Source organism: Erythrolamprus reginae, chromosome 1, assembly GCF_031021105.1.
Source record: "Erythrolamprus reginae isolate rEryReg1 chromosome 1, rEryReg1.hap1, whole genome shotgun sequence".
Classification (NCBI taxonomy): Eukaryota; Metazoa; Chordata; class Lepidosauria; order Squamata; family Dipsadidae; genus Erythrolamprus; species Erythrolamprus reginae.
In genome coordinates, this window is record NC_091950.1 from 242,836,343 (window position 1) to 242,857,914 (window position 21,572).

The following is a 21,572-nucleotide window of genomic DNA, read 5'->3' on the forward strand; positions in this document are numbered from 1 at the left end:
TTATATTCAGAAATGTTCAATTTAGTATATCAAACCTTTTGGAGGAAAATTCCTTAGGGATTTGTAGCCTTAAAAAATAGAAATTGACACGAAATTCAGAAAGGATGGGGGGAGGGGCTTTTTGATCAAAATAAAAATATAAGTCTCAATTTTTCCAGTTCAATTTTCATATCATTATGTTCATAAATGTTCAAACTAGTTTTCCAGTTGAAAAAGTTTTCAAAAAGACCAAATTCAAGTACCTAAAAAAAAATCATTTTGGTCCGGGTCTATATGACCCGAACAGACTAAACGTGACTTTTTTTTTTGCCCAGAAAATTTTTTTCCCCCCCACAAATATTTTTTTGATGATCAGCATTGTTAAATTGAGTAAATGAATGCCTAAGGTTTTAAAGAATATTTCGGATTTGGAGCATAAAAAAATAAAAAGTGAAAATGGTTGCAAGCAGCCGAGGGGGGGGGGGGGGCTTATTTCTGATTTTAAAAAACCAATAAGAATCATTTTTTTCAGTTCCTTTATATTTTTCTTATATTCAGAAATGTTCAAGCTACCAATCCCACACCAACTTCAGTAAAATAGAATGCATTTTGCAAGCAAAACTATCCATAACTTGAAAAACATTTCACAAAAACGGGGGGGGGGCACATTTATGTGCAAAATAAACCAATAAGGATTAATTTTTTCAGTTCAATTTTCATTCCATTGTGTGCAGAAATGTTCAGACTACTTTCCAAGTGAAAAAAGCTTTCAAAAAGACCAAACATAAGCACTGCAAATGAAGAGTTTTCGGTCCGGGTCAGGGTGACCCGGGAACAGAAGATTTGTAACTTTTTTTGCCCAGCAAAAACTAAGCCCCCCACCCCCCCAAAAAAATTCTCATAGAGAGAACCCCTGAAATGATGAAAAGTCATGAAATTTCAAGTTTCAGATATGCAGGGAAAATTTTTTACAGGGACTCAAACTTGGCTTCGGGTCACATACGACCCGAACAGAACAGCAGGGTTTAAGTGTATTAGCTGTGAAACATAGACAAATTTCAGAGCTGATCTTTTAAAATATTTGTAGCTGGGGTCCTGATACTTGCTTAGTGTTTTGAAAAGCCAAGAGTCTGCTACTTCCTTAGAATCTTAAACAAAGCTAAGGGTCAGTAACCTTCTAGATATTGCTGAATTCTGATTTATATTGTGCCCTGTCACAAACTCCAAGTGGTTGGCTAGGTTGTATTCTTCACATATGAACTAATGGATCACTATCTAGGTATAGATAACGGAAGCAAAATCATTGGGTTGTAACTACGGTACTTTGTAATACTAACTTTTTTATTGGCTAATCACATGAATTGGGTGCTTTTAAAGTTGCTTTTTGAGTTAGCTTAGAAAATAATAACACAATAATTCCAAATTACTCCCATCCTCATGATAATGCTTAACCTCTAGAAGGATGTCACTACGGGAAATAAATACTCTATTTAATATTTTAAAATGTATTTCTTACTCAATTCATTTCTTTCACTTCTTTCATTATATCAATATATCAAAATAAATATAAATCATTATTATTCCACTATTTTGTGTGAAAAGTATCTTCCATTAAAAGTATCTTTCCCTTGTATTAATAAGTTTAACTATACTTTAAACCTCTGCATATTTTCTCAGGGTGAAGTTCATCTATGAATTTATTTCCAAGATAGGTTTCATAGAATGCTATGAGTTAATGACATTAAAGATGAGTCATGAATCGACTGAAGTGTTGCACTCATTAAAAATGATCTCCTGTACATATCTGAGTGTAAGACATTCCAAGATGAACCAGTTTGCAAATTGGTCTCATTCCAAAACATTTCTTGGAATCCGTGAAATTATAACATGGGCATAGCTAGCTACAGGGTAGTAGTATGTATGTATGTATGTATGTATGTATGTATGTATGTATGTATGTATGTATGTATTTATTTATTATTTATTTATTTATTTATTCAAATACATAATGTAAGATTTAGAGGATATAATCATAGTAAAATATAGTAACAGAATAATAAAGATAAAACATTAGGAATAATATGGAAGGAAGAATAGAAACATAGAAGACTGACGGCAGAAAAAGACCTCATGGTCCATCTAGTCTGCCCTTATACTATTTCCTGTATTTTATCTTACAATGGATATATGTTTATCCCAGGCATGTTTAAATTCTGTTACTGTGGATTTACCAACCACGTCTGCTGGAAGTTTGTTCCAAGGATCTACTACTCTTTCAGTTAAATAATATTTTCTCACGTTGCTTTTGAGCTTTCCCCCAACTAACTTCAGATTGTGTCCCCTTGTTCTTGTCTTCACTTTCCTATTAAAAACACTTCCCTCCTGAACCTTATTTAACCCTTTAACATATTTAAATGTTTCGATCATGTTCCCCCTTTTCCTTCTGTCCTCCAGACTATACAGATTGAGTTCATTAAGTCTTTCCTGATACGTTTTATGCTTAAGACCTTCCACCATTCTTGTAGCCTGTCTTTGGACCCGTTCAATTTTGTCAATATCTTTTTGTAGGTGAGTTCTCCAGAACTGAACACAGTACTCCAAATGTGGTCTCACCAGCGCTCTATATAAGGGGATCACAATCTCCCTCTTCCTGCTTGTTATACCTCTAGCTATGCAGCCAAGCATCCTACTTGCTTTTCCTACCGCCCGACCACACTGCTCACCCATTTTGAGACTGTCAGAAATCACTACCCCTAAATCCTTCTCTTCTGAAGTTTTTGCTAACACAGAACTGCCAATGCAATACTCAGATTGAGGATTCCTTTTCCCCAAGTGCATTATTTTACATTTGGAAACATTAAACTGCAGTTTCCATTGCTTTGACCATTTCTCTAGTAAAGCTAAATCATTTACCATATTACAGACCCCTCCAGGAATATCAACCCTATTGCACACTTTAGAGTCATCGGCAAATAGGCAAACCTTCCCCTATGTCACTCACAAACATATTAAAAAGAATAGGACCCAGAACAGACCCTTGTGGCACACCGCTTATAACCTGTCTCTGCTCAGAATACTCGCCATTAACAATAACTCTCTGATGTCTATGCTTCAGCCAGCTTGAAATCCACTGAACTATCCAGGGATTAAGTACAATCTTCACTAATTTATCTATCAGGTCTTTATGTGGAACCGTATCAAAGGCTTTGCTGAAGTCCAGATAGGCAATATCCACGGCACCACCTTGATCCAACACCTTTGTGACATAGTAAAAGAAATCAATGAGATTAGTCTGACATGATTTGCCTTCAGTAAAGCCATGCTGATTTGGGTCCAATAAGTTATTGTTTTTTAGGTGCTGATTTATCCTCTTTTTGAGTAGAGTCTCCATCATTTTAACTATAACTGATGTCAAGCTAACTGGCCTGTAGTTACCAGCTTCTTCTCTACTGCCCTTCTTGTGGATACGCACAACCCTGGCCATTCTCCAATCCTCAGGGACATCTCCTGTTAACAGGGATTGGTTAAACAAATCAGTCAGGGGGATAGCAATGATAGATCTGAGTTCTTTAAGAACTCTGGGGTGGATGCCATCTGGAGCCATTTCCTTATTTATCTTTAATCGTTCAAGTTCTTCTAAGACATCGGCTTCTAAGATCACTGGAGCTGAATCCGTACAGCTGGAAGCAATGCTATATCCCTCTATAGTATTATTTTGTAAGGTGTCTTTTGAGAAAACTGAACAGAAGTAGCTATTGAAATGGTCAGCGATCTCCTTATTCCCATCATTGTCTTCTTCAAAGTTGGGTCCTCTACAAGAGGCCTGGAAGTTGGAATATTTTAGTACAGTATCTTAGCTGTTCCTAGCACTGTATTCTTCTGGACAGAGAGCTTTGATGGTGTTCTTGGGATCTGTTAGAGCCACTCTCCCAGTTTAGGGATGTGTGTGTGTTTGTGCACACGCGCGCATGCATATATGTATGCTTTTGATTATAAGACACAGCTTTGCCCAATCAAGTATTCTGGAATTTTTTTTATTTATGGAGATATTTCAGAACGTATATTTACTTTGGGCTTTTTGAACATTCTTTGGCTTGGATAGGAGTGAAGTCTTGCAAATCTGGATTTTTATAGAACATTGGGAAATGATATATGGACAAAACCTTGTGTGTAATTTGGACCTTCAAGTACAGAAAGTTGGTATACATTGAAGATAACTGGACTGTGGGTATGAGGTATAGAAGCAAAGGAGATGAACCATGTAATTAGTTAATTTTGTTGCTTCATGACTTCAATTCAACACAGCTTTAAAATGCTTGGTTTATAGCCACATCCTGTGAAAGTCAGACTGGGTTTCTGCTTGAAAATTTTTAGCTTTAATTCCCGTAATGGGGATCTAATTAGTTTAGTTATTTCTGGAGATGTACAACTTTTCAACCAGGGGGGAAAATGACTCATCAGATGCAATTAGAATTGTCATTTTAAAAATAAAACATTCAATTAATCAATGAATTAATCAATCAAACAAAAAAAAATGTAGTCTGTTTCCTTCCCCACTGCTTAAACATAAAATTCATAACCATGCCCAGCTAGACTGGCCATTGTTGGAATCATTAAAAAGAAACAATTATGAAGGAATATGATTGATCTATTATCAATTCAGCATAAAGCCGAAACAACCAAATTATTCCACATTTTAATTAAATATATGGAAAACAAATTTCATCAACATTTAGCCGCCCTGAGTCCACGGAGAGGGGCGGCATACAAATCCAATAAATAAATAAATAAATAAATAAATAAATAAATAAATAAATAAATAAATAAATAAATAAATAAATAAATAAATAAATAAATAAATAAATAAATAAATAAATAAATAAATAAATAATAAATAAATAAATAAATAAATAAATAAATAAATTTTTATTTATTTATTTATTTATTGTATTTGTATGCCGCCCCTGTCCGCAGACTCAGGGCGGCTAACAACAATGATAAAAAACAACATGTAACAATCCAATTTAATAAAACAACTAAAAACCCTCATTATAAAAACCAAACATACACACAAACATACCATACATAACTTGTAATGGCCTAGGGGAAGGAATATCCTAACTCCCCCATGCCTGGCGACAAAGGGGGGTCTTGAGTAATTTGCGAAAGACAAGGAGGGTGGGGGCCGTTCTAATCTCTGGGGGGAGTTGATTCCAGAGGGCCGGGGCCACCACAGAGAAGGCTCTTCCCTTGGGGCCCGCCAAACGACATTGTTTGGTCGACGGGACCCGGAGAAGGCCAACTCTGTGGGACATTATCCCAGAAATGGCATCTTGTCAAGAGATGTAACTCTTTTCAATTATGAAAGCTTTGTTTTACCAGCTATGTTATGTAAGTTATGTAACCTCTGTATTAGACTGAACATAAAAATCGAACACTTTTTTTGGCAAGTCAGAATATTTTTGTTCAGATATAAGGTAGTTCACTACCTTATAGCAAACACAGCATTATATATTCTGAATACAGCACAGGAGGAGCACAGAACAAATTTTTTAAATTGTCAGAATATCCCATATTGTTGGGGTTAGGTAGACAATTACTTATTCTTCAAATCTGTATTACAACAACGTTCTGAGAAAAGCCTTTGAAGATGAAATCCAAGGGAGGCATTTTATATTTCATAAGACATTCATGATACTTTAATTCAAATAAACAAATTCAAGGTTTCTTTCCCCAAGTATCCAATCAGTGCTGACCACAGCGGGATAACAAACAAAGAGATGGTGGTCATGGCAGTGCAGTCCAAGCCCCACATCTCTGCTCATGCATTCAATGTTTATTCATGTGCAAAAGGGATGGGGTTTAAATTGCACTGCTATGGCTGCCAGCTTAATTTTTTTCTTACTGTCTCCCAGTAGATGTCATTGCCTCTGATGCTTAATAATTGTGCACTTGCATCAGTTATATTCTTCAGTTCACAAGTGTATGTTATATTATTGTTCTATTTGGAATCACGATGTATTGAGCTCCATCTATCTGCGTAGTTCTTTATTAGGAACCAAAGGGTAGCTCCCTTTGCTAACAATTTAAAACATGACAGACAAGGAGATATAGAGGAAAGATTTTAAAAAGATAAATGGATATAATGTTATTTCAGTTCAAAATCCACAATTAATGAAAATATGTACTAGAGCAGTGGTTCTCAACCTTTCCAACGCCTCAACCCCTTAATACAGTTTCTCATGTTGTGGTAACCCCCAACCATAAGTCTAGCGCCAATTCTCCCAACAGAACTTTAAGCTGATTGGCAGGAAAGTCAAAGGGACACCTCTCTGTAAACGCCTGATTGGTCGGATTGTAGAAATATGTTCCAAGGCGCCAGAATAGAAGCTTTGGTTCCTAACACAATGGGAAATTTGTCTTTTCCCATGGTCTTAGGCGGCCCCTGTGAAATGGTCATTCGATCCCTAAAGGGGTCCTGACCCCCAGGTTGAGAACCACTGTACTAGAGGAAGAAGCTAAAGCTGTTTCCCCCAATCTTCTGCCTTCCCAGGAGACTTAAATGCTCCATAGCACCTGTAGAGGGTTAGGCTTAAAAAAGGTTACATTATGGGGGAAACATTAAAAATAATATCATGAAATAGAATAAGGGGAAATGGGCAGTCAGGAGTGGTGCTGAGGTTGTTTAGATGGTAAGGTGTAGTCTATCCAAGTGAACAAAAGATAGAGAAATGCATTGGTATAAAAATAATGAGGGAAGTTAACAGTTCGGAGTTTGTGCAGGGTTACAATTGGAGAGGAAGACAGTGAAAGGAAATAAGAATTCACATCAGAGTAATTGACAAGTGAACTGAAGTAACCACTTGGAGGAGATATGAAATGTTTTCAAAGAAAAGAAAAAGAAAACCCAGCTGCCTTTTGGACAAAGCATCTTTGGGATGATAACCATGACTTGAATGATTGAGAATCTCCATAGATAGAGCAAAGAGTGGTTTAAAAAAAAAAAGAATATAGTTTTTGTAAAATTATAAAGGAGGTATGAATGTAGAGAGAAAGAATAGACTGGATTAGGTTTCACACATTGTGCTAAACTATATTTTACCTTGATCATGCTTTCTTGAATGATCCTCAATTTACGGAGTTCATATATCCTATTAAGCCATATGCCAAGGTGCTCACAACTTTTGAGCACCCCTAATTGAAATCTGAAAAATTTGACCTGTCCTAAGCCAGTGATGGCGAACCTTTTCAGCACCGAGTGCTGAAAAGAGAGCACTTTGCACCCACTAGTCAGGGCTATGACCAGGAAGAGAAACAGCCCAGGAAGCATGCACGCATCCAAAAATGAACGTATTTTCCTATAGAGTGATGAATTATTCAAGGAGAAATACCAGGAGATATGGCACTAAGATGGACAATGAAAAGTCTTGACTAGTTGAAATATTGGGTTAGAATTCAGTGTTTGCAAATAGTGGGGCAGGCCCTCTTGGAGGGGTGTGGAAGGATGCTTGGGGATGCAGACTCTGGGGAATGTGCTTTTTTTTGTCATAGGGAGTAGGGTTTTTTTTTTCACTGAACAATAGCAATAGATATGAGAATATGAAGTGCAGATAAGAGATACCATGGAAAAATATTTAACAGGGTCGAAAAGAAAGGAGGAGAGAGACGGAAATAATGAGATGAATGTAAGGCTCCTGAAAACTAAGACAAGGAAATATGGGGAAGCTTATGTAGTGCTTGGCTTCACTGTGACTACGGTGGGAGATGAGAAAAAACCAGTATGTTTACTGTGTTTAAAAATGTTGGCAGCAGACAGCATGAAGCCAAATAATTAAGGCATCGCATCATATCCCAATTACGCTGATAAGCCGCTTGATTTTTTTCAGTGAAAATGTGCCAAATATTGCAAACAATTGTCCCAAGGGAAATGCACAAAATGTTTACTTCTTCCTTGGGGGGGGGGGCATAACAGAAAATAATTGAGAAGCACTGGGTTAGATAATTTGGTCTGCTAGGCTGTAGAACAGTGGTTCCCAACCTTTTTTTATGGTCATGCCCCACCTAAGCATCTCTAAAATCCTGAGGCCTTCCCCCCCATGACATATAATTCTTATTATTCAAAAAGTGAACTACTCAGGCGGAGGAAGCCTAAAAGGTCATTAACTAGGTTTAAACAAGGTTCCAATTGCCCCCATTAAAAATGAAATTACCCCCCTGTGGGGTGTGGGCCCCACGTTTGGAACCAGGGCTGTAGACTGAACAGAAGACAGTGTCCTGGGTTCCTAAGAACTCAGTTATGATTGGGAAAACAAACCCCATTAAAGCTACAGTTTCATTTGACTTAAAACATGTACAAAACCCATGACAGGCAGTATATATTGGTCAGCTGCATATGAGGTATGCAGTGTATCAGCAGAGCAAAAAGGTTCATTTGAGACTGGGGTTAATATTAACAGTTCAATTTACAGCGCCCCATAACAGTTGAAGCCTACTGTGAAATCCACATCCCACTCAAAAAGTTCTCTCTGTCGGGCCAACTGTGATTTTTGGCTGAGGAAGGGGAGTGGGTACGCAAAACAAAGCTCTTTTTACTAGTCAAATGTTTACAGTGCAAAAAAGTCCAACTATGCATTACTTCAAATTGAAAATGAACTGACCAAAATTCCATTCTAGTGTCCTTATTGTTTGCTTTCTTGTTTCTAGAGAGCCTTGGAATTTTGCTAGGAAACACTATAGGAAGAAAGGTGAGCAGTACAGGAAGGTAGCAAAATTGGCAGAATTAGAGGCTTATTTGCTTAATTTCATTTCCAGCACGAGGAAGCTGTAATGCAGGTTTATTTTATGTCTCCAGGATTACAGTGTGGCATGTGCTATGAAATATAGGATTCAGAATGAAATGCTGAAGGAGCATGTTCTTATAAGTTTAAAGGACAGGAATCTAAGAAATTGTTATTTTATTTTAAAAGAGAAGGAATTTCGTGATCATACAGGACTTCTATAGTGGCAGTATCACAGATATTATCTTAATTATCGTTATCCTTTACTGTGATTAAGGCATTGATGTAATTCCTTATTAATCCTTTCAGGTAATTCAGACAAGAAATGCAAACAGTAATACTATCTCTGCAGTAGTGAGCTGCTGTAGTGCACAGTGCGCTGAGCGCACAGCTTCAGTTCTCTTGCATGTGGGTGCCTCTGTGATCATGCGCAGAAGCAAAATCTTGTGAGGGGATGTGCACACACACAAGATTTCGGTGATTTTTTGCTTCTGAGCATGCACGGAAGCAAACAAAATTACCAAAATCTCTCTCTTGCACATGTCCCCTCATGAGATTTTAGTGCCTTTTAATTTCCTACGCATGCGCAGAAGCAAAAACGTGCATATAATATACAGTAATACCTCGTCTTATGAACCTAATTGGTTCCCGGGGGAGGTTTGTAAGATGAAAAATTCGTAAGACGAAACATTGTTTCCCATAGGAAACAATGTAAGATCAATTAATCCGTGCAACAACCCCCCCCGCAAAAAAACGTCGCCGCCCGGCTGTCACCTTTTGAAACAGCTGGGGGGCTTCTCAGCGTCCACCTGAACCCAAACGCCAAACCCGAACTTCCAGGTTCGGTGTTCGAGAGGCCGCTGAGAAGCCCCGCCGCCCGGCTGTCACCTTTAAAAACAGCCGGGGGGCTTCTGGGCGGCCTCCCGAATGCTGAAGCCGGAAGTTCGGGTTTGGCGTTCGGGTTCAGGAGGACGCTGAGAAGCCCCCCGGCTGTTTCAAAAAGCGACAGCCAGGCGGCGGGGCTTCTCGGCGGCGGCGGGTTCGTAAGAAGGAAAAAGTTTGTAAGAAGAGGCCAAAAAATTCTGAACCCCAGGTTCGTATCTCGGGTTGTTCGTAAGACGAGGGGTTCGTATCATGAGGTACCACTGTATAAAGAAAAATATAATATGTAATATGTATAGAAATATAATATGTAAAGAAATATTTCACTCTTGGGTTTAAATGATTTATACAAGAAATACCCCCAACTGGTGGTGGGGTATGATTGCTTGTCTGGTGGTGGGCACAATCATTGAGCACATGTTATATGTCATATGTTGTGTGTGTTTTTTATATTATAAAAATCAATAAAAATATATATATATATATTTTAAAAAGCAAAAACGTGCTGGAATGGGTGCACACATGCAAGAGAATGAAAGGTTTGTGCGTAGCACACCAGCAGCAACGGTAATGGCAATCCACTCCTGTATCTCTGTTTTTATTGTAAACTTACATTAACAGAATCTTGCAAAACTCAAAATGTTTCTCCCCTGCTTTACTCTCTGGAAAACTAGGGAGAGTTCCTTCTGAGAGGCTTCCCACACTCTTCTTCTGTGGACTGAGATATATTTTACATGATGGTTTTTCCAGTTTGTTGCTCTCCCTCCAGTTTTCCAGGTCATTCCCACAGACAGCGTGCACTTGTATTGAAAATAGATTGCTAAATGGGCAGTTTCAGGAGACCCTATACTAGTGATGGCGAACCTATGGCACGGGTGCCACAGGTGGCATGCAGAACAATATTTGCTGGCACGTCAGCCATTGTCCTAGCTCAGCTCCAACGTGCAATTGTCTGCCGGCCAGCTGATTTTTGGCTCACACAGAGGCTCTGGAAGGGTGTTTTTGGCTTCCAGAGAGCCTGTGGGGGAGGATGTTTTTATCCTCCCTGGGCTCTAGGGAAGCCTTTGGAGCCTGGGGAGAGTGAAACACGAATCTACTGGGCCCATCAGAAGTTGGGAAACAAGCCATTTCTGGACTCCAAAGGGGCTCTGGGAGTTGGGGGAAGTTGTTTTCGCCCTTCCCAGGCATTGAATTATGGCTGTGGGCACTCACGCATGTGTGATAGCGTGCACACACAGTCTTTCGGCACCCAAGGGAAAAAAAGGTTCGCCATCACTGAGAAGTGAAATTATTTAGCCTTTGAATGCCTAATTTCCCTGCCTTCATAAGACCTATCTTGGCCTTTAGATGGCATTTGCCCTTCAAAAAGTGAGGAATCTAGGAGAGAAACTAAGCTAGAATTAAATCACATTAAACATAGAGGTATAGTATGACCGTCCTCTATACCAGTGTTTCCCAACCTTGGCAACTTGAAGATATCTGGACTTCAACTCTCAGAATTCCCCAGCCAGCATTCGCTGGCTGGGGAATTCTGGGAGTTGAAGTCCAAATATCTTCAAGTTGCCAAGGTTGGGAAACACTGCTCTATACATATAATACTTTTTCGGTTGATTCGCATTAAAAATGAGGATTTGGTTGCAACATTTGAGGGTGCATAGTGGGTACTAAAACCCGTTTTTACCAGTTCACATTTGCGCTCGCACACACAACGTTTCTGTGCATGTGCAGAAGCATCCTGGGTGGGTGAGCAGAGCCTCCTGGACTGTACTGGGAGGAACCCACCATTGGTTCACACCAGTGATGGGTTCCTACTGATTGCCCAAGTTTGGGTGAACCAGTAGCAGCGGCGATAGGCTCTGGCCACTCAGCAAAATGTCATCATGGAGCTTTTGCGCATGCACAGAAGCATCACATGCATGCAAAGTGCACACATGCTCCTCGTGTTCCCAAATGGGTAGAAAAGGTAAGTGAAACCCACCAGTGGTGTACATATTCACAAATGTAAAACTTTGTGGAAGTAAGGAATGTGAATGTCTACCCCTGCGGTTTAGTCTGCAGGTTCACAAGAAATCATTTTAATTTTTTTCCTATAGCGGAACAAGCAATATAATTGGTTCAGGTCAAATGGGAAAATGCAAGCCATATTCATGTGATGGTAATCTTTCCTTATGTTTATTCTCTGTTACTGAGTTGCCAGAGTGTAATGGGAGGACAATCCCTGTTTGATGAAGGTAGTTCAGACTTGGAGAATCTTCAACAGATGGTTGTTAAACTTGCATGTGAAAAAACATCCCCTGCCTTGTTAAGAACATTTCTCCACTCAGTAACTGGCTCCACTTAATTTGAACAGATCTCATTGCTGAGATATTCCAAGTTCAGCCAGAATGCAACATATCTCCTTTAGATCTATAGGTACCATATTTTTCAGAGTATGGGATGCACCTTAGTTTTGGGGGAGGAAAACAAGGAATTTTTTTTGTCTCTGCCTCCCAGCAAACAGCACAGATGATATACACTGCTTGCTGTATATTTCTATGCACGTATGCCTGGCCCATAGAAATAGCAAAGAATTGGAGAAATGTACATTAGGGCAGTATATTAATGCCAGAAAGTTTTCTTAAATGTAGTCACACTAATTCCTCCCAATTATTTAAATAGATCTACTCCAAACATGAATAAGTCAAGGTTTAACTCAGCTGCCTTATCTTGATACTAAAACAGGACACATTTCTGATTATACTTGTACAGATCCTGTTAAAATCGGTTTGGCTTTCTGGAAGTAGTCTCTGCTATTTCTGGAAGTATTCTCTGCTATTTAAAAGAAGATACGATACCACTGGGCCTCTTCAGATCAAGCATTTATTTTAAAAAGCTTCTCCATTTTGTTGTCTAGAACAAAAATCAATCTAATAATTTGAACATTCTACAGGCATTTATAGTTATTGACTTACCTCCTTGCATCCAGTTCAGGAGAAAATAAAAATCTGCCACTCCCTTCCTAACAATTTGCGTACTTGCAACTAGTTTCAGTTTCAGTTTAGCATGTGGCCCACTTAACTGCAGCCTGACATCAGCTGAGGGTCGGGAAGCTGATAATGAGTTGCTTGGCTTAACAGGCTCTGTTCTGTATGCTGCAAGGAGGTAAATTGCTGGGAGGCAGAAACCAAAGGGTGGGGTGGCTGGGTGAGGCTACATTTGGTGTATAAGACACACTCAAGTTTTCACCCTCCTTTTGTTGTGGTTAGCTCTGGCCCAGCTCCTGCCCCAAGGACTGTGGATGTGGGGGAGACATCCACATGCTGCAGGCCTATTTTGCCCCTGGTGGAATCTGCTGATGAAGGCTCCTCTGACCAAGAAGACATGAGTGATAGGGAGGAGGAGAGTGTGGCAGACAGCTCAGAAGGAGATCAGTTATCTAGCTCCTCCTTGGATTCAGAACAAGAGTTAATGATACAGCCACGCATGCAGAGAGCGATGCATAGGCAACAACAACTGAGAGATTATTATCAAAGAAAATGAGGCCACCTGTGGTTGGGTGGGGCTGCGGTAATTAGTGAGGTTGCTATAAATAGCAGCCTGTGGGTTTGGCCATTGTGGAGGATTAGCTGATCATTGTGTTTCGTGACTGCTTTACTGACTTTGACCTTTTGTGTGCTGCTTTTTCCCGCTTTGAAACTAAACCAGGGCAAAGTGTGTTTCACTTTGTGAATAAAGAAGGACTGTGAATTGCCTCACAGTTGCAAGCTAAGTATCACAGAACTAATAAGGGACTTGTACAAATTACCAGTTTGTTTGGAGACCAGTGCTCTTTGCTATACCAAAAGAGGGCTTAGTTTATGTGAATTTTCATTATAAAGAACATTGTTTTGAATTTTCAAACGTGTGTGTGTCTGAAATTTGTACCTGTGAATTTTTGGGAGGAGTGTACCAGAGAGCTCGACAGAACACCTTTTGGGGTAAAAAGGTGTGTCTTATACTCTTCAAATACGGTAGTTCTAACTTTGCTGTGGAGTATTCCAGACAACATGTACTTGCCAACTACATATTTAATCAAATCTTATGTAGAGTCTTTTCAATAATTAAATGCCCCCCCCCCATCAAGGCCTTTGTAGAAAGTAGAAAGAAACACAAGCTCAAATTCCTGTTTAGCTCTGGAGATTACTAATAGGTGCTCTTGGAATTGGATCTGGAGTATTTTTGCTCAGGTTGAAGAAGCCTACAGGAAAGTGATCTACGAATCTTCCATGCACAGACATTCTAGATGCTAATTTCCATCACGTTTGATCATAGATTTCTGGAATCTTTCAATCTAACTCAAGAGTTTCCTAACTTTGCAAATTTAAAACTCAGACTTCAACTCTGAGAATTCCCCAACCACCATGGCAGGTTGAGGAATTCTGGGAATTGAAGTCCACAAGTCTTAAAGTTCCCAAGTTTGGAGACAGCTGATCTAATGTATCTAACAGAATTCTTTGAAAATTCTTAATTCTTAAAAGTGGGGTGAGAACCATAGATGTGGCTTGGAAGTTGTTGTGAAAACACAATGAAATTTAAATACACAATCTAGTATTGGGAAAACTAGTAAAAAATATACTTACGATGTCTGATTGGAGATTCCAGTTTGAATTGCCTCCTTTCTTGCTCTGTTCCAAACAAGTTCAAGGTGCAAAATTAATAGGCCAGGGATCTCAAAATGGGTGAACAGTGCAGTCAGGTGGTAGGGAAAGCAAGTAGAATGCTTGGCTGCATAGTGAGAGGTATAATAAGCAGGAAGAGGGAGATTGTGATCCCGTTATATAGAGCGCTGGTGAGACTACATTTGAAATACTGTGTTCAGTTCTGGAGACCTCACCTACAAAACGATATTAATAAAATTGAACGGGTCCAAAGACAGGCTACAAGAATGGTGGAAGGTCTTAAGCATAAAACCTATCAGGAAAGACTTAATGAACTCAATCTGTATAGTCTGGAGAACAGAAGGGAAAGGGGGGGCATGATCAAAACATTTAAATATGTTAAAGGGTTAAATAAGGTTCAGGAGAGAAGTGCTTTTAATAGGAAAGTGAACACAAGAACAAGGGAGCACAATCTGAGGTTAGTTGGGGGAAAGATCAGAAGCAACGTGAGAAAATATTATTTTACTGAAAGAGTAGTAGATCCTTGGAACAAACTTCCAGCAGACATGGTTGGTAAATCCACAGTAACTGAATTTAAACATGCCTGGGATGAACATATATCCATCCTAAGATAAAAATACAGGAAATAGTATAAGGGCAGACTAGATGGACCATGAGTTTTTTTCTGCCGTCAATCTTCTATGTTTCTATCTTTTGCCCACTTAGGCTCATTTTGTAGAAAGGTTGTGGCTTGGTAGTAGATTGCTTTTTATGAGAAAACTCCCAGATTAATTTTCTGATAGCGCCAATAAAAAGATCCAAGTAGCAAATCTGAAGATGGCTTCTGATGGAGACATAAAGAAATGTTATATTTCTTCTTCAAATTTTGCTACAGTTTGAACTTCACTGGCCATTGGTTGTCCAGTCCAAACCATTTCCATAGTTTCATTTTCCTTTCCATCCTGACTGTGTTGTCTTTGCCAAGCATTTCAAATCTGACCTTGAAATGGAAGAGAAACTTTCTTTAACTGTGAAAAACAGTCATAAGTCCCTTTGTAACTTTGAATGATCACTAAATGAACTTGTAAATTAAGGATAACTGGTAGTTTCTTTCTTTCTTAATAGTTTGGTTGCCTTTGCCTTTTGTATAGTTTCTTGATTTGAGATATCTTTTAATAACTTGTGGCAATGAACAAATACTTTCAAACAAATCAGTCAAACCTGGGTGTCATCTGGAAAGTATTTCAAAGCACAATCCTGCAAAGCCCAAAGAAATCTTTTAAAATGGTCTGTGAGTATTAAAATAGCAAGGATTAGCAACTGTACAAACAATTCCTGTCTGTAACTGTAGTAAATTAATGGCGAGTAGTTACGGATTCTATATCTTGCACTGTTCCAGATGCATTGGCTTTAACTTCTGGTTTGTTTAAGTGCAGAAGTGGTGGGAGTGGAAAAGCTGTTCCAGCAATTAAGATTTGAACTTTGGCAGGGCTTTCAGGACTTCCATTAGTTAGTCAAGTAGATTGTACTCAGAACAGCTGTCCTTGTTAAATAACTTTTTTTCTAAAAAAGTAAATAATAGGGCTGTATATTCCTTTAGCAAAGGAAACAAGTTAACCTCACTATCAAAAAGGATAAAACGAGATCCCTCTTCTTCCAGTGGACCAATTTAGTTTTTTTTAATCAATCCTCAGTCACAGTGGCTTATTAAATTAAAGAGTAGAGAAAGATCTCAGAGGTTTATGTAATGCCTTTGCTTAGTGTGTTCAATCTTAGTCCTTTGCTTTAGAATTTTTTCAATTGTAAAGAATCTCTTGGATGGAGCTGAGTGAAAAGGTTAGAGAGAGTAGCAGTGGAGAGATAAGGAGCTCAATCCATTATCTCATTCTGCTGGTTCCAGGTCGTCCTTGACTTAGGACCATTATGGAGACCAGAGTTTCTGTTGCAGTTGTCAAATGAATTACATGATCATTTAAATACACCCAGCTACTCCCATTGGCTTTGTTGATTGAAAGGAAGCTAGCTGGGAAGACTACCAACACTGGGTCATGTGACCCTGAGATGTTACTGTTGTAAATACATACCAGTTGGGCAAGCACCTGGATTTTGATCATGTGACCGTGTGTATGCTCCAATGGCTGTAAAGGAGGACCAGTTGTAAGTTGCTTTCCACCCACTCAGTAACTTTGTACATGCAAATAGTCAATTAAACAAATGGTGGTACCATATTTGCTCGAAGTCCTCCAGCCATCTTAAGATGTTGGCTGGTCAAGGAGCTTCCCTGACTCTTCCCAAGGAGATCTAATCAAGTCAGTTTTGATCAGGGAAGTCTTGTCCAAGAACACTGAGAAGCTTGAACATTCTGTGTCACCACAGTGATACAAATGTCACGTGCAGAAGGACTCATGTACACAATTTTTCTAATCATTGCATTACATTGGCAACCTTCAGTCTCGAAAGACTATGGTATCGTGCTCTGGAAAGACTTTCTAGAACAGCATCTAGGGTGGCTAAAAATGCTACTCCGAGAATGGCAGTCACTTCCACATGAGGGCAGATCCATTCTGTCCCCTGCCCAGCCCCCAGATTTTGTTGGTTCCAGTACTGCCTCTTTGCCTTGGCCTGCTGGACAAGTGTCTCTTTGAAATGGAGAAGGCCATGCTGTGTCTTTAGGCTCCAGGCTGAACGATCAGGGTCAAAGTTTCCCAGCTGTTAATGTCTATTCCCAAGGCCTTTAAATTCTTCTTACAGATATCTTCATATTGCAGTTGTAGTCTCCCTCTGGGGTGCTTTCTCTGCAGTAGTTCACCATACAGGAGATCTTTTGGAATCAACCCAGTGATGGGCTCCTATGGAAACGGTTAGGAATGCAGTTCCAGTATTTTTATTGTATAATAAAAAAAATAAATAAAAAAAAAGGAATGCAGTTCCAGTAGCAAAATTTGGAGCTCCACCCCAGAGCACCCAATTTGCACTGAAAGACGTTGAAACAAAATGCATAAGCCATGCCCACGGTGTGGTAGTAAAAATGTTGGTAGCCCATCACTGAATCAACCCATTATCCATTCTCACAACATGCCCAAGCCAGCGAAGATGTCACTGTTTCAATAGTGTATACATGCTTGAAATTTCAGCACATTCCATGACTGCTATTTGGAACTTTGTCATGCCAAGTGATGCCAAGGATACATCAGAGACAGCACACATGGAAGGTATTCAACTTTCTCTCTTACCATGCATAAAGAGTCCAAGTCTCACTGCAACACAAGAGTGTGCCCAGGATACAGGCTCTATAAACCTGGATCTTTGTATGTTCGGTCAGCTTCTTATTAAGCCATACTCTCTTTGTGAGTCTGAAGAATATGGTGGCCACGTATTGGTTTACCAATATGTTTATTCAGTTCAATATCTAGAGAGAGTAGAGAGTGTGTCAGCAACAGTTGAGCCAAGATACACAAAGTTATTGATGACCTCCAATTCTTGTGCAAAGATTGTAACATGGGGAGGTGAATCCATGTCTTGATCCATGAGCCAATCATTTTTTTCAGTTGATTGTTAATCCAAAATCTTGGCAAGCCTTGCTAATGACAATGAGTCGTTAAAGGTCTTCAACAGTATGAGCAGTAACGGCAGCATAATCAGCAAAGAGGAAATACCATAAGCATTTCAGCTGGACTTTAGACTTTGCTCTCAATCTAGAGAGTATAAAGAGTTTTCTGTCTGATCTGGTCCAGAGATAGACTCTCTCTGTTGCAGTTCTGAAAGCATGCTTCAGCATCACAGCAAAGAAGATCTTGAATAGAGTTGGCGCAAAGACACAGCCTTGATTAACTCCACTTTGAATGTCAAACTAATCTGATGTTAACCCATCAAAAACTACCATGCCGTTCATTTCCTCATGAAAGACCTGATGATGTTGAAGAGCTGGGGTGGACAGCCAATCTTGGGAAGGATTTTATAAAGACCTTCCCTACGAACCAGGTCAAAAGCTTTTGTAAGATCTATGAATGCTACATATTAGGAATTTTCAGGAATACTTGTGTTAAGGCAGTTTGAAAGGGTGCCTTATTCAGATTTCACTGCTGGGCAAATCTCCAGTTTTGGTTTTTCTGCCAGATGATAGGAGCTTTCAAGTGGTGGAGTTAATTTTTTTTTTACAACCAGCTCTGTGGGCGTGGCTTGGTGGACGTGGTGTAGCTTGGTGGGCATGGCTTGGTGGGTGCAGCAGGGGAAGGATACTGCAAAATCCCCATTCCTCCCCACTCCTGGGGGAAGGATATTGCAAAATCTCAATTCCTACCCCACTCTGGGGCCAGTCAGAGGTAGTATTTGCTGGTTCTCCGAACTATTCAAAACTTTTGCTACTGGTTCTTCAGAATCTATCAGAACCTGCTAAATTGCACCTCTGGGGTTTTCCAAAGCCAAAGGGTTTCTTTGAATGTAAGTTGGGTAACTAGAATAGCTTTTAGCTTGATAAGAAGTCCTTCAAATTGAGTCATAGGATAAGGCACACAGATTCTTCGGACAAAAGAAGAGCTTGATTTATCACAAATGGCTTGTAGGGAGGTTGCTATTAAATACCACTTGTAAGTATTTCAACAAAATCAAGATAAAAACTTGATTAAGGAATCAGATAAAAGGGATTTTGATTCAAAGTCCCTGTCTTTTAGTCAAACTTTCTAGAGCGATGGCACTTTCCCAGAAAAAAAACTTCTAAATGTCAGGATTGGTATAAGCAAGAGGTCAAGATTTACAAAGAAATGAAAAAAAACCTTGTTTCCTGCTAAAATTGCATTTCTTACTCTTAAAAACCATAGGGGTGGTCTTGATTAAGGAAAGTTTCAAAATACTATGGGAGAAATTTGGTGAAGTAATATATTAACCTTTTTTTTTTTTTACAGCAGTAAAAGGTTATGCATCAGCAGCTTTTACATCTTCTCCTGTTAAATCTTCTTTCATTTGTGGAAAGTGCAACCTGATAGCAATACAGGTCCTTATTAGGGCAAACCTTTGCTGCTTAAAAACCAGGTTCAGGTCTTCCTACTAGGCTGGAAAGAATGGACATATTTTATCCAGAGCAGGGGTTGGGAAATGATGGCCCTTTTATGACTTGTACACTTCACCTCCCAGAATTCCCAAGGCCGGGAAGGCTGCCTCAGGAATTCTGGGAGGTCCATAAATCATCATTTCTCACCTTTGATCCAAAGTGTCTGATTACCACTTCTCAGGAACTACCCTTGCATTAGAGAAACTACACTTTCAGGGTTATATGGCTACTGGTTTAGGAAGGATATCTACCACAATGGACGATAAGAATGTAGCAACCCAGCGGATATTTACCAGGTAGGGCTGTCTTAGGCCACATCCGCACATCTGTTTTCTTCTGTGCTTGTGGTTGGATTAACCCAACAGTTTAAGCCAGCCTTGGTTTATAAATTGCTGTGGTTGATTCATTAAGCCAAAACCAAATAAATAATATTATCATTTGCTGTACTGTAGGAATTCAACCATTGAGCTCCATCCTTTGCATCAGATTATATTTAAAATTCTTAGATGCGGTATGTTTACTTTTTCTGTCTTTTTTTTAACAGGGAATTGTTAAAGTATAATAGCAAAGAAAATGATTTGCATAGCAGGACCTTTCAATGGCAAATCTCTATCATGAAATAGCATAGTAGAAATAGCATTTGGACTCCAATTAACACATTGAAGAAATTTCGGCGTGGTTTACAATGTCAGTATTGGTGGGGGTGGGGGTTTGCTACTGGTTGGCCCCATTTCGTAGAAACCTGTAGCCGTGGTGGGAGGCTCTGCCCAGCCACACAGACAACATCACATCTACACATGCGCAGAAGGTTCTCAGCATGTATCAATTCGCAGTTCCAAACTGGTAGTTAATGTAAATGAAACCCACTACTGGTCAGCATTATTGGCAAAATTGCCCCCAACAGTTTGGATTCTTGTTTTGCCAACTTCAGAAGGATGGAAGGCTTGAGTCAACCTTGAGTCCTGAAAGAAATCACAATGAATCATAACGGAAACTCTCCCCCCACCCCCGTTTCAACTGTCGGTAATATTGAACCACATTTACCTACTAATGAGTGTAATAGCCGTACAAATTACAAAATTACTATATGTCAATACCCAAGAATACTTGAAAACAATATCTGTGTGCTAAGTATTTCTACATGGCTATGAAAGCAACTCGAACAAATTCCATAGCCATATGGTAGTTATATGCAAGTGTTGGAAGTGTCTGAAAAACTTTAGAACTTGTTCTATTGACCTGGCTTCGTAGAGCTGCCAGAATCCAGCTGCAGCAGCACGCACAAAGAGACACACATAAAATATTCCCTGAAATGAAGTTCATATAAACATGTTAAACAACCACCATCTGGATCATCTCATGTTGTCCTTCACATCATTAAGCAGCTTAAGGAGCCGAGCAAATAGGTGGGCAGTTTGAGCTCTCATTGGGAAAAAAAAAATCTAATGTTTCATATTAACCACTGGCCTAGAGTGGTAGTTATGAAAACCAGAATGTTCCCCTGGCTCCAGTTTGGAAAAGACTAAATGTGCTTCTGAATGCAGTTCAAGGTGCGGGTATTTACCTTTAAAACTGTTAAGTAGTTTGAGATCCAAACACTTCCCAATTGTGATTGATTGTACCTTAACATCTTTGGTTGGTCCTTTTTTCTCCCTTCTTTAACGGCTGTGTATTAAGCGTGCACTAAGGCGGGGGTTGCCAACCTATGAGTCATGACCTCTATAGGGCTGCTGGAAAATTGGAGGGGGGACTTTGCACATTTCTGGGTGGTCAGAAGGGTAGAAAAATGGGCAGACAAAGGATGTAACATCCAGAGACCCCAAATCCCATGGAAGTGGAATATAAGTCTAAGTGCTATTGCTATAGTTATTTTAGCCCCCTTTTAATTCATGGAGCTCTTTGACTTTTAATACTAGGGCTTTAGGAACCTTTGTACTTTTGGGTATCAGGATAGTCTCATCGGCATTCATGCAGGTTATTGATGTTTCTTTCTCCAATTTTAAAACCATGCACATCATCTTATGGTCCTCCTGTATACATAGGTACTGTGCCTATAGGTTGAACAAGTAAAGGTGAGAGTATGTAGCATTGTTGCACTCCTTTCCCAACCTGGAGTTACAGAGGAACCTCAGTTAGTGAATAGCTGGGCTAGTGAACAATTCAGTTAGTGACCAAAAACTTTGCTAAAAATTTGCGGCTAATGAACAAAATTTCAGATTGTGAACAGCTGATGTCACCGCCATGTGTCCCTTCATTTCAAACCAAGCATCA